Raw genomic sequence first — 12,957 nt, forward strand, 5'->3', positions numbered from 1 at the left:
TGGCAAAGCTCTGAGGCACAAGTACAGAAAAGACTCGCAGAACAGTAAGTGGGGGATGAGAGGGAAAAAAGACAGAGATGGGAAAGAACAGACAAATGTAGAAGATGACGAGGTACATCCTTGTTTTTAAACTGTAGTAATTCAGGTCTTCCATGTCTCCTCGTGCCAACCAGGTGTTTTCCAGGGGCACACAGGTACCTAAAGGAAGAAGAAGGTATGAGACCCAGAAGGCTACAACATAGTCCACAGTCACGCAGTTCTCCTTCACGTACTTCACTATGCTGAGCCCACTGCCGCTCCGCACAGCAGGTAAACAGGCAAAGCCCACTGGAACTGTGGGGTCTGGGGAAATGAAAGGGAAGGCAGGTGAGGCAGTGTGCTGGTAAATGTTTAGTAACACTGAGGAGAAGAGAAAAGATAAGCTCTGATTTGCAGCATTTGTCAATTTCTGTAGTATAAATACAACCCCCCCCCCCCAGTGTCACCTTCTAGCTGCCAACAAAAAGTCACAGAACAGGGTTTGCAAGCAACGTGCGTAATTGGCTCTCAGGGGCTCACGTGAACTGAACTCCACCACATCTTTGAGGGGAGGGAAATGCAGGGCTACTAACAACTGCTGAGTATCTTCTTTGCATCCCTTATCCTAAGGCAAATGGAGTTTAATCTGAAAGCTCAAAGAGGGTAACTGGCAGGGTCTGGAAAGATGAGCAGACACGTGCATTGCTGCCAAAGAGACAAGTGCGGTCACACAGGGGGCAGGCACGAACCTGGCTGGTTCTGCCATGAGCCAGGGTAGGAGGCAAAGATGAGTAAGACGCCATTGCTGACCTGCAGGAAGTTCACAGTCTGGAGGAAGAGCCAACTGAGAGTTACTATACAGACCATACTTGTAGAGAAAATGCTGTTCAAGTTCACGCGCACACACCTCTCACTAACGAGCTCTGTGCTAGGTGCTATTCAGAGACTGGAGATGGGGTCCCCTGTCCTAACTTGAAGACCTCTGCTGTTTGTGCAGGGAGCCAGGACTTACACCTGACACCACGTGAAGCATGATGCTCTCCTAAGAGGCAGAGATAAACTTCCTGGGGCATCATAGTGGCAGACAGTATTTCCAGATGAAGACACCATCAGGCCAGACTTCACTGAAGAAGTGATGGAGGGTTGACGGGCATCCCAGTACATGTGACCAGTTCTGAGCACAGAACGCTCACGCCTCCCTCCGACAGTATTTGTGGAGCACCTACAAAGGGTTCCACACTGCACCGGATGTCAAAGGAGACAAGGATGTCCCTTCTGGGCTCCCCTACCTTCTGGTCAGTGAGCTCCTTCTTATATTTCGGGGAAGGTGCCAATCAACCCTTTCAGTCTGGCTAGCCAGCTCCACAGAAGGGCAAAGCAGTTGTGTCACAAGCTGGAATCTCTGGCACTAAGCTCGGAGGTGCAAGAGGAATGAGGAAGTGGATGGAGGAGGAGGGAGGCAGGCCATGAAAATAACTCTCCAAGGGCTCCAAGCTGGTGGCAACAGAAACACAGAGACAATGTCTCCCTCAAAACAGTCGCCACTTAGATGAAGAAAGAAGCATAAAAGTAAACCTCCTAGAACTTACAGGGGTGAGGGCATGTTTCCTCAAAAACGGGAGGCCCCAGCCCCAGCCCCAGCACTGAGCTCCGCAGTGCGCCCTGGAAGCACGCACACCCGACTGCTCGACTGCTGGGCGCGTCTCATCTGAACCACCCCGGCACGTTCTCCTCGCGAGCGCTTTAATCCACAGTTGTGTGGCAGATAGCTGGTACCCCGCCGGGCCCATAAGCAGCTTCCTAGCAAAGCTCCTTCCATAACTCATACCCAGAACTAATACTACTTTAGTGAATTAAATTCTATTAAGTCCATGGCTGTCATGGCTGAAAGAAACTTAAGGAGAGGGAGAGAGGATGAGTCCATGTTTCCTTCACATCAGAGAGGCTGTCTCATCCAGCCTCTCTCCAGAACTCTGGGACCTCGGCTCTCCCTCAGTGGTGCAGGGGAGGCAATAACATGCAACTAAAAATCGAACACTTCCCTATATGGGTCAGCCATGGCTCCGAGCACTCACATGTAGGGTGTGGCCAGAGTAAGTTTACAGTTGTGAGTTCATAGCTTATTCCTGTATTATTTTCTATCCAAATAACTGTAAACCTCCTCCTGCCCCACCCTGTGTGTGAATTCGACAACAGCCCCGGGAGGCAGGAGGGCCCCTGCCACCCCATTTCACAGACGAGGCGAAGCGAGCTGCCCGTCAGGCACTCACTGTATTTACTGTAAGCAGTGGAGCTGTCACCCCGACTTGGGCAGTCAGCAGAGCTTTCCGAGTGCCCTTGGGAAGAGCAACCCTCCACCCCACCTCTGCTCAGGAATTGAGAATCTGACATACCTTAGCCCCAATCCTCGGTCTGCCTTATTAGCTGCATGAACTTGAGCACATTACTCAACTCTCTAAGCCTCCGCCTTCTCCTCTGAAATGGGACTGACGCCTATGCCACAGGACTGGTATGAGAATTACACGCAGTTAAACACACACAACAGAGCCTGACGACTAGCAAGCTGTGGATGCAGGAAAACGGCACTGGCAGCAGGGGTGGTGCTGCGCCTCAGACCCACGGAATGTCAAGTCCCAGAGACCCTCTAGTACAGTCTGGGGTGAGTGAAAGAATGAGGATGAGTAGGTCCGGTCTCAGCATAACACGCTTTCTGGCATGTTCCAGGCTCTGAGCAGAGAACCAGAAAAATCCAGATTGTTTTGTGCATTGTTGCTGGAACCTCAGATATTCCTGTTGCAGCATGCTAAACTGGAGTAAAATCTTACTTCTGTCACTTAACAATTGTGTGACGTTGCCCAAGTTGTTACTTAGGCTTTCCGAGCCTTTGTTTTTTTTCTCTGTCACAAATGCAGATAATAACAGCCAACTGGCAGGGTCACAAGGATAAGAGCCAAAGTGCGTAAAGTATTTAACACAGTACCTGACGTTTCTTTACAGAGTCACTGCTAACCCCACTTGCTTTAAACTTAAAAAAAAATAAGTAGCAAACACTTGCTCTGCCCCTCCACCCCCAAACACCTTCCAAAGCTTTTCTACCCCCCCCCCCCCCGCCCCCCAGAGCGAGGTCCTTTGCACCAGTCACATGGATGCGGTCACCCTGCTGGGTCTCTTAAACTGGTGGCCCAGGTTGCATCTCGCCCTACACTCAGTCTTGTGCATCCCACATGTTTTGCATTTGCCATCTTATTTTGTTCTCTTTTAAATCAGTTGCCAACACCTAAGCAAGAGCAAGCTTTCAATAGGGTTCCAGGTTCCCACAGGGCAAGAGTCACCCTCAGCCGACCCTGGCCACTTCCCTGGAAGCCAGCTTGCCCCATGTGGTCAGACCGGGCTCTCTTTGTTCTCTCATTGCATTGCATAGATCACCTATGCCTATAGGCGTTTAAATTTGTGACCCCTTTGGGTTCAATTAAAATTATCTGTTTTTACAGATCTTTTAAATGTACTTAAAAATAAAAGGGAGGGAATGGGGGCTGTTCATTCAAGTCTTCGAGTGACCACACTATTCCTGGTCCCCCGTCTGTTCAGACAGTTCTCTTTGCGGTGACCCAGAGTGAGAAAGGTGTCTGGAAGGCAGGGCCCCTTCCTGTAAAGGAGAAGTTCGCTCTTGAAGCCTTCTGCTGTTAAGACTGTGGAAGGGTCTCTCTGGTGGGATTCACAGAGAAGGCCACGCAGAGTTTCATCAAATCAACTGCTTTCATGAATAATATTAAGGCAGGGATCCCATCATTCATTCATGAAATAAGGAAGGATTTAAAGACCAAGGAAACAGGGCATGCCCCCCTCCCCCCCCCTGCCCCTGCCCCCCCCCCCCCACAACTTTTGCTTGCTGATGTAATCCTGAAACATTCGGTCCCAAGACCAAGGAGTCCCTGAAGTCCCCATACACCCTCCCCCCCCCCGCACTTTGTGTCGATGCAGCCTGAGGGGTCCATACATGTGTAGCTGCCAGCCTGCTCTCAAAGCATCATCAGGAATGAGAAGGCAAACAGCCTCAACCGCATTGTGCAGAGGAGGAGAAGCACAGACTGGGGAGTGAGTGGATTAAGGCCACACAGAAAACAACATTTGTGTCTGACAGACCCTATCTCTTCGGGGTTGGAGGCGGCAGTGAAAAACTGTTACTAATGTCTTCAGCAAACACATATTGTAAGCCTGCTGTGATTACCAGAGACTCTTTAAGAATACAAAGAATTCTTAACACACGATCCAGGCTCTCCAGTGAAGAAAACAAGACAAATCCACATGACACATTAAGTAACGCTCATCCACTCAGGCAAGCAGGAAGAGCGGGCCATTTGCAGACAGACGGGGACCCTCCATGCTGGCTGAGTGGCCCCGAGCAATTCTCCTTCTTTCTGTAAGCCTGTTTTCTCCTCTCTAGAGAAGATAAAAATAATCACTGCCTCTTGGCACTGTTGCATCAATAAGATAGCAATATATCTTATTATAGTGCTTTGTAAATAATGAACTCCTAATCCAATATAGCTCATTGTTATTATTCGTGAATACCTACTATGGACAAAATAATGCGCTCAGCACAGGGGGATGTAAGATTAATAAAGAAAGACTGCTCTACAAGTAATTAGTAATCACATCCTAGTAAAAAGGCTGCACCAGAGAGCAGGCACCAGATGGAAGGAACAGCTCTGAGTTCCAAAGAGGGAGGCTGCCCCGCGTCAGAAGGAAAACCCTGGCTGCAAAGGTGGTCCCCGTGGGTTTGTGGCTGGTGCTTCACCAGCTGGCTCTTCGACCTTGAGCAACGGGCTGCCCCTCTCTGTGCCTCTGACTTCTCATCTGTAAAATGAGGGGGTTGAATTCAATTATCTGCATGGCTCCTCCCAGCTGGACGGGCTGTGATCTATGGTCTGTGAAGGGCTGGGCCTTGAAAGATGAATCAGAGTTCAGTAGAGGAGTGCAAGCTCATGAATAAAGGTGCAGAGGCAGAGACAGGAATATACCAGAGAAAGGGGGTAATAAAAAAAGCTGACATTTATTGAGTACCTACTTTGGGCCCTGTTTTAAAGTGCTTTATGTGTATTAACTCATTAATTCCTCACAACAACTCTGTAAGGTACAAAAATTATCATCCCTTTTTACAAGGGACAAGACAGAGGCACAGGGAGGGTAGGTAGTCATTTGCCCCAAATCACACAGCTTAGCAAGGAAGGAGCAAGGCCTGAGATTTAAACCCAGGCAGTAAGGTCCCAGAGCCAACACAATCAACACTCAACCAGTAGAACCAAGTGGAGATCAAAAGGCATGAATGCGGTGGGGGAAATGAGGTGTGAGACAAGGAAGCAATGTGACTGCCAGATGGAGTCGCATTTTCTAGTGGCCTTTTCTGCTCCTCTGAGTAACAAGGGTGGGGCCATGTCTTCTACCACTGCTCTGCCCAGGCGACCACCACCCCACACAGCGCACTGCTGGGCCAGCAGAACTAGAGCCTTCATACTGGAGCATCAGATGAGAAAGGGTGCTTCGAGGTCACCTGCCCAAAACTTCTCCACCAACATTCTACTGACTTGCACACAGAGGCCCAAGGAATTAAGTGACTTTCCCAGGAATTCATTCATTCATTCATTCATTCATTCATACTAAGCATCTCCTATGTGTTTTGTGTTGTACAAGGCCATGGGGATGTAGGCTGACTTGAACATGGGTTAAACAAAAGTAATAAAGAGAAAAGAGTCCCCTAATGGGGAAATGGAGTGGGGGTGCTGAGAACTTGGGTCTGGAAAACGTAACTTAGGCCAGGGGACTAGAGGATGCCCTCTACAGGGAGTTAAGTTTAGGCAGAACTCTTGGCTGTGGGTTATCTGATTACAGAGAAAGCAAAGAAGGAAGCCAAATCCCAAGTGCCCATGGCCAGTCCTCCTCCGGCTTTGTGTTAGAATGTTACAGTATTTCCTCTTGCCATCCAGCATTTCTCTGCAGAGTGCAATGCATTACAGATACCCCCTTGGCTCACGGAACTCTGCAAGAGGCAAGGAGTAAGACTTATTATTCCTATTATTATCTCCTATCACTGATTACTCTTTGTTTCCGTTTCCCCCAGGGTTTTAAATTTGCAAGACAGACAGGAGAATTGATGTGACCTGGATTTCACAAACACCTGCATGGATGTCACCATGTTCTCTCTCTCCGAGAGAAATGGCTGCAAGTGTGTGTGTCTGAACCAATGTGGTCATTACACCATTTGAGTTCTTCCCTTTTCCATGGCCTATTTTTAGATTCCTTCTCCTATTTTGTGAGCTCTATTAGAATTAGGTTTTCATTTTAATCACGCTCTCTGGGCAGGCCAAATTTAGGCATAATGGAAACAAAAACTGTTATGCAAAATGAGACGTGAGAGGAAGCCTGGCCGGGCACATGTGCGCACGATCTCCAGGGTGCACAGGTCGGGAACAGCGTGCAAGGCTTCTAGGCTGGGACCTGCTGTCCTCCCCTCCCCTACAGCAAGGCAGCCCAGTAGCGCTCCAAGAATATTCTGGTGCCTATGCAATACAGCTCTGAGCTGTTCTGCCCCCAACCCTTTCAGCGGCTAGGCAGCAGATAAAGGGTTTGGCAGTGCCTGGCTCAGCACGGGTCAGTCCACACTGAACCAGGCACTACCAGACCTCACCGTGGGACCTCCATCCCACAGATTCCACAAAGGGAAGTGAGACGGTTCAGGTCCCAGACTGCAAATTTACCCCTAGGGCCTTGGTTCTTCATTCTGGCTGCTCAAATGAGAACCATCTCAACTGCTTTAAAAACACTGCTTCCCCAGAAAGATGCTCCAGACCCAGTGAATCAAAACATCTGAGAGTGGAACATCGGCAGAAGGTTTTTCTGTTGGTTTGTTTTTGTTTCGTTAACATCTTCATACTCCACGCCACCCCTACTCCCATGGTTCTGATGTCCAGCTGGGGTGGAGGACCTTTGTCCCAAAGGAGAATGAGGGGATGGCGAAGGACAGCTCATCACTCAAGGGGTAGTTCCACCCCACCCCCATCAACATCATCTGGGAGCCTGTTAAGAATGCAGAGTCCCCACTCCCAGCAGGAGCCCACTGAGTCAGGACTCATTTTAACAAGTCCTACTGGACTCCAGAGGCTCCGTATTCACATTACAGATCCAGAAACGGCCGTGTCCCCGTTTTTTCATTCAAAGCTATGTGTAAAGCCACTAGGACTCAGTCTCAGAGCCCAGGTCGGCAGTTAGACACTACCTGAGTCAAAACCACTCTGCTACTTATTTCACCTCGTATATGTTACACAGCCTCCTTATGTTTCAGTCTGCTCATCTGTAAAATAAACTGCAGCATTTATTTCACCGAACTGTTGTGCGAAGGAAATCAGTGGATACTGCTTGAAACACTGCTGACTCATTGTCAGTGTTTCCTGTCACTATTACATGACAGGGACGACTGGGTGAAACCCTACACTGGCACTCACCCTAGTGTTTTCACACACCCTGGCGTGCACAGGAAGTCTGCTGACATTCCCAAGCGACGCTGCCGATTGAATGGCAGCATGAGGGCATTAGGGAAGTGTCCAAACGAGTAGGCTCAGCACTAGGATATATGAACCTTTGTCCTCCTTCGCTAAAGGGACTTCATTCTGAGAGACAGACTCCCCGCCGGCAGCAGGGCACTGATAGATGTTACTAGAACCTTGCTTTACGCTATCCACAGCACCCATGGTGCTACCTCAGTGGACCAGAATGCAATGCGTCTTTCTTGGGACTGAGCTCCCCTGAAGGTAAAGAGGAACAGGCAATTCCAAGACCCACATTTACTTGGTATGAGGGTGGAAATCATCTGTCCCTATGTTTGGGGTGATGTGGGTAACAGGCTGTGTGGTTTTTAATATGTTCACAAGTTCTCCGACACCCTTCTCTTCAAGAGACGGACCTTAACTCCTCTGTCCTTGAAAGTGACCAGGACTTAGGGACTCATTTCTAATGAATAGAATGTACAGGGTCTGACACAAATCATACCTCTTTTTTTATTACAAAATCTTTTATTAAAAAATCATAAGCGTGTAATTCTGTAACATAACAATACCAGCACTCAAGCACATCCTATGACATTTTAGGTGAAATGTTCAAATTAAAACCATAAATTATCCCACCCATATTATTACCCTACCAACCACACTCAAGCAGGCATTACTTCTGCCGGACCCTGTCTGGTGCAAGATTAGGTTATAGGTGGCATGACAGCTTCCTCCTTGCTCTCTCTCACATCTCCTGCTCTGGGGAAAGCCAGTGACTGTGGCATGAGCTCAGTCCAGCAGCTATATAAAGAGGTCCACACAGGGAGGAACTCAGTCCCTGGGGGTGGGCCATAATGAAACAGATCCTCGAGCCCTAGTCAAGCCCTCAAATGACTGTAGCCTTGACCAATAATTTGACTGCAACCTCAGGCAAGACCCTAAGCCCAGACCAGCCAGCTTAGGCCCTTCTGGCTGACTAACCCACCAAAACTGTGTGCTACAATCAAGGTTTGTTGCTGTTTCGAGTCACAAAGTTTTGGGGAAATCTGTTACACAGCAGTATATAACCAATACACTGGCCTGGTAAAAGTCTAATGGACACCTTCTGAAAGCCTGAGTAACGCAGAGCAGTGAAGGAGGGATCAGGCTGAAAAAGAAGCACATCTCGGGCCATGAGAGAAGATGAGACCTTGTGAAATAATTGAATTCTCAGTAACTTTAAGGGACACAGACTTTAGTGCCTGAAGGCTTCAGTTTGATCCTGGCTGTGCCACTGGCTGGTCTTGGGGCACTGAATGGGTCCCTGAACCGATCACCCTCTCAGAAGAATAGAGGGGGTGTGAGGTCAGAGACCTAACACACGGGTCTCTGAGGGCTGGAGCTGCTACCCCTATAAAATACTTCCCCTCTTTTCCCTCCTCCTTTTTTTATTTCTAACGTTCAGATCCCACCCAGCTGTTAACCTAACCCCAGCACATTTGCCTTGGGGATCAATGTTGCTGTCATAGAATGCGGGTGGGGAAGAAGGAGGAGGAACATGGAGAGGGGGGAGGGGCCCGACTGAAGCCCCCAGCAGAGCAGTGGCTGACAGCGCTGTCAAACAAGCATCCCCGGTGATGCTTGGGGAAGGAGGCACCATGTGGAACGATGTGGGAGCACCGTCTGTTCTTCCAACCCACCGGTGCCAGAGAGAAAAGAGGCAGGTTATGAGTAATGGAGGTCACTCTCCCCTACTCTACCTTCCCACCCTCTCCCATCCTGCTTGGTTTTCCTCTCCCCTGTTCTCTCTGTTCCCTCCCCCTCCCCCTTCAAGGATCTACCTCTTGGGAAGACTGTGTAGGAGGGCTGGCACTCATCTTGGCAAATTTCTCTTGCATAGGAGATAAAAGTGAAGAAAGCCTGATCTTTAAAACCAAGAGAGACCCTCCTGGTAATAAGTTCTGATCCTTGTGACTTAATCCTCCTGCCCTGAGAAGGTCAAGACCAACTTTCACAAGTAGAAATAAAAAGGAAGCCAGCCCCACCCCCAGCCCTGGGCAGCCAGCCCTGCATCTGGAGGGGTTCTGGGGTGCTCGGTTACTCCAGACCTCTCCGCTCCTGACATAGTCCCAGCACTAACTGGAAGACCTCTGGAATGCACGTCACCAAGTGAATTGTCCGGGCCTCCCTCTGTTGTTCCCAACCTCAGAACTGGCGGAAGAGAGGGAAACTCAATCTCCTGCCTGCCAGACACAATTAAGTCTTAACAAAGGAAAAGCATCCTGTGTGAACTCCTCCTCCCCACAGTCGCCCTTCTAAAGGTGAGGGACTTGGGGGCTGGTGGGCCGCTCCAAGGTGGCTGTCCCATACATCGCCCTGACATTGCTCGTGGCCTATCAGGACGTGAAAGGATCCCAGGAAGCTTCCTCAGTCCCTGTTTGCTTAGCTTCTAAGCCTGAAATCAGCCCTTCTTCTGCAGGAAGAAATAAAAATGACGTCTGGGCTTTACGCTGCCCTTTCCCCCAAGGAGTCCAGAGGATTTTAATCCACATTTTTCCAGCAATCCAGTCAGGAAAGTTCACAAGCTCTGGATGCCTCTTGAGGCAGCTAAGAGAGGAACCAAGGCACGTCTCCCCACTGCCTGCAGGGGAGGTCTGGGATTCCACCTGGTTCGTCTTGGACCACTACCTAGCATCTGCCGGTTGTTTACAGGCCTAGCCTAGGGAGCTAAGTGCCAGAGCAATTAAAAAAGAAGGCAAAGGCAGAAACCATTCTCAGCTGGGAAATGGAGTGAAGAAACATGAAACTGGCGTGGCTAAATCTGAACTCTCTCCATTTCTCCTGGCCTTGTGAGTAGTCAAAAGTCATGTGCTATCGGCCTCAAGCTAAAAGTCATGGGTTGCCTCACTTCAGCTTGAAAGTGGCTGCCACTGAGTGGCTGATGCCCACTCAAAGTCCTGTGCCCTAGGACTTTGGCAATTTGCAAAACCTGACCTGGAGCAAGTGCCTCTGCCTTTCTGAGCCTCCTTACCCATAAAACGACACATTCCTCCCTTCTCTCAAGTTCCAGGAGTGGATAAATATGAAACATTTGGACGTATAGAAAGGGATACAGAATTATTGGATAGGCATTGGAGATGCTGGGTTCTAGTCTTAGCACACTAGCTGGCTGCGTGATGTTGGGTGAATTACTTGAAAGAGCCTTGACTCTCTCACCCATAAAATGAGGCAGTTGGTTAAATTCCCCCTAAGGTCCCTCCCAGTTCTGGCCTCTATCTCTAATTCAATGATTGGACATGGGAGAAGCTATCGTAGAAAGAGCCTGTCCTAGACATTGACTCCTCTCTTTACTTCATCTCTTCCCCTGTCCATCTACTCTCTTGTCGCATACATATTGAGTGTCATTAGTTGGCTAGGCTTTCTGTTAGGCACTGGGACATAACAATGAGAAAGATGGTCATGGTTGGTGGATGTGCCCACTACAGCCAAGGAGGAGAGGCAGAGAATGAAATAAGTATCACAAAGCATGTGTGAAGAGCTAAAGGAACAAGAGACCTTGGTGCCTCAAGGAGTGTAAAAACAAAAGTCAAGAGAAGTTCCTTGATTGCTGCTTCAGTTTCACTAGTTGTAATCAGTCTATTCCGATTCTCTGACTCATCCCAATTCAGTTCTTGAAGATCATGTATTTCTAAGAATTTATCCATTTTGTCCAGACTTCCCAATCTGTTGGCGTATAGTTGTTTTTAATATATTCTTACAATCTTTTGTGTTTCTTTGGTGTCGGTTCTCCTCTTTTTATTTTATTTATTTGGGTCCTCTCTCTTTTTTTCTTGATGAGTCTGGTTAAAGGTTTGTCAATATTGTTTATCTTTTCAAGAACAAGCTCTTGGTTTCATTGATCTTTTGTATTTTTTTAGGCACTGACATAAAAACAGACATATAGATAAATGAAACAGAATAGAGAGCCCAGAAATAAACCCACACCTTTATAGTCAACTAATATTAGACAGAAGAGGCAAAAACAGCCACATGAATGGATTAAAAACAGTCTATTCAAAAAGCTGTATTGGGAAAACTGGACAGACTCATGCAGAAATGAAACTAGACCACCTTCTTACACCATACACAAGAATAAACTTGAAATGGATTAAAGAGTTAAATGTTAGACTCAAAACCATAAAACTCCTAGAAGAAAACATAGGCAGTAAAATCTTGGGCATTTCTTGTAACAATATTTTTTTCTGATATATCTCCTCAGACAAGGGAACCAAAAGAAAAAAATAGACAAATGGAACTCTATTAAACTAGAAAGTTTTTGCATAGCAAAGGAAACTATCAACAAAATGAAAAGACAACCCTCTGAATGGGAGAAAATATTCACCAATATATCTGATAAGAGCTTAATATCCAAAATTCATAAGGAACCTATGAAAACACAACACCAAAAAAACAAACAATCCAATTAAGAAATGGGCAAATGACCTAAAAAGTCCCTTTTCCAAAGAGGACAAACAGATGGCCAATAGACATATGAAAAGATGCTCAATATCATTAATCATCAGAGAAATGCAAATTAAAACCACAAAGAGATATCACCTTACACCTTGTCAGAATGGCTATCACCAATAAATCAACAAACAACAAGTGTTGGTGAAGATGTGAAGAAAAGGGAACCCTCGTGCATTACTGGTGGGAATGCAGATTGGTGCAGCCATTGTGGAAAGTAGTATGGAATTACCACAAAAAATTAAAAATGGAACTGCTTTATGACCCAGCAATCCCACTTCTGGCAATATATCCAAAGGAATTCAAAACACTGATTCAAAAGAATATATGCGCCCCTATGTTCAATGCGGTTATTTACAGTAGCCAGGATTTGGGAACAGCCCAAGTGCCCATCAGTAGACGAGTGAATAAAAAAGCTATGGCACATTTACACAATGGAATATTAGCCACACAAAAAAGAAGAAAATCTTACTTTTGTGGCAGCATAAATGGACATGGAAAGTATTATGCTAAGTGAAATAAACCATTCAGAGAAAGACAAGTACCATGTGATTTCACTTACATGTGGAATCTAATGAACAAAATTAACAAACAAAATACAAACAGATTCATAGATACAGAGAAGAGACTGACAACTGTGAGAGAGGAAGGGGGTTGGGGACTGGGTTAAAAAGGTGAACAGATTAAGCAAAACAAAATCCTCATAGACACAGACAGCAATATGGTAACAACAAGAGGGAAAGGGGGTAAGGGTGAGTAGAAAAGGGGAAAGAGGGGGTAAGTGGTGATGGAAGGAGACTTGACTTGGGCTGGTGAACACACAGTGAGATATACAGATGATGTGTTATGGAATTCTACACCTGGAACCATATAATTGTATTAACCAATGCCACCATGATAAATCCAACTTTTA

Source organism: Phyllostomus discolor, chromosome 6, assembly GCF_004126475.2.
Source record: "Phyllostomus discolor isolate MPI-MPIP mPhyDis1 chromosome 6, mPhyDis1.pri.v3, whole genome shotgun sequence".
NCBI lineage: Eukaryota > Metazoa > Chordata > Mammalia > Chiroptera > Phyllostomidae > Phyllostomus > Phyllostomus discolor.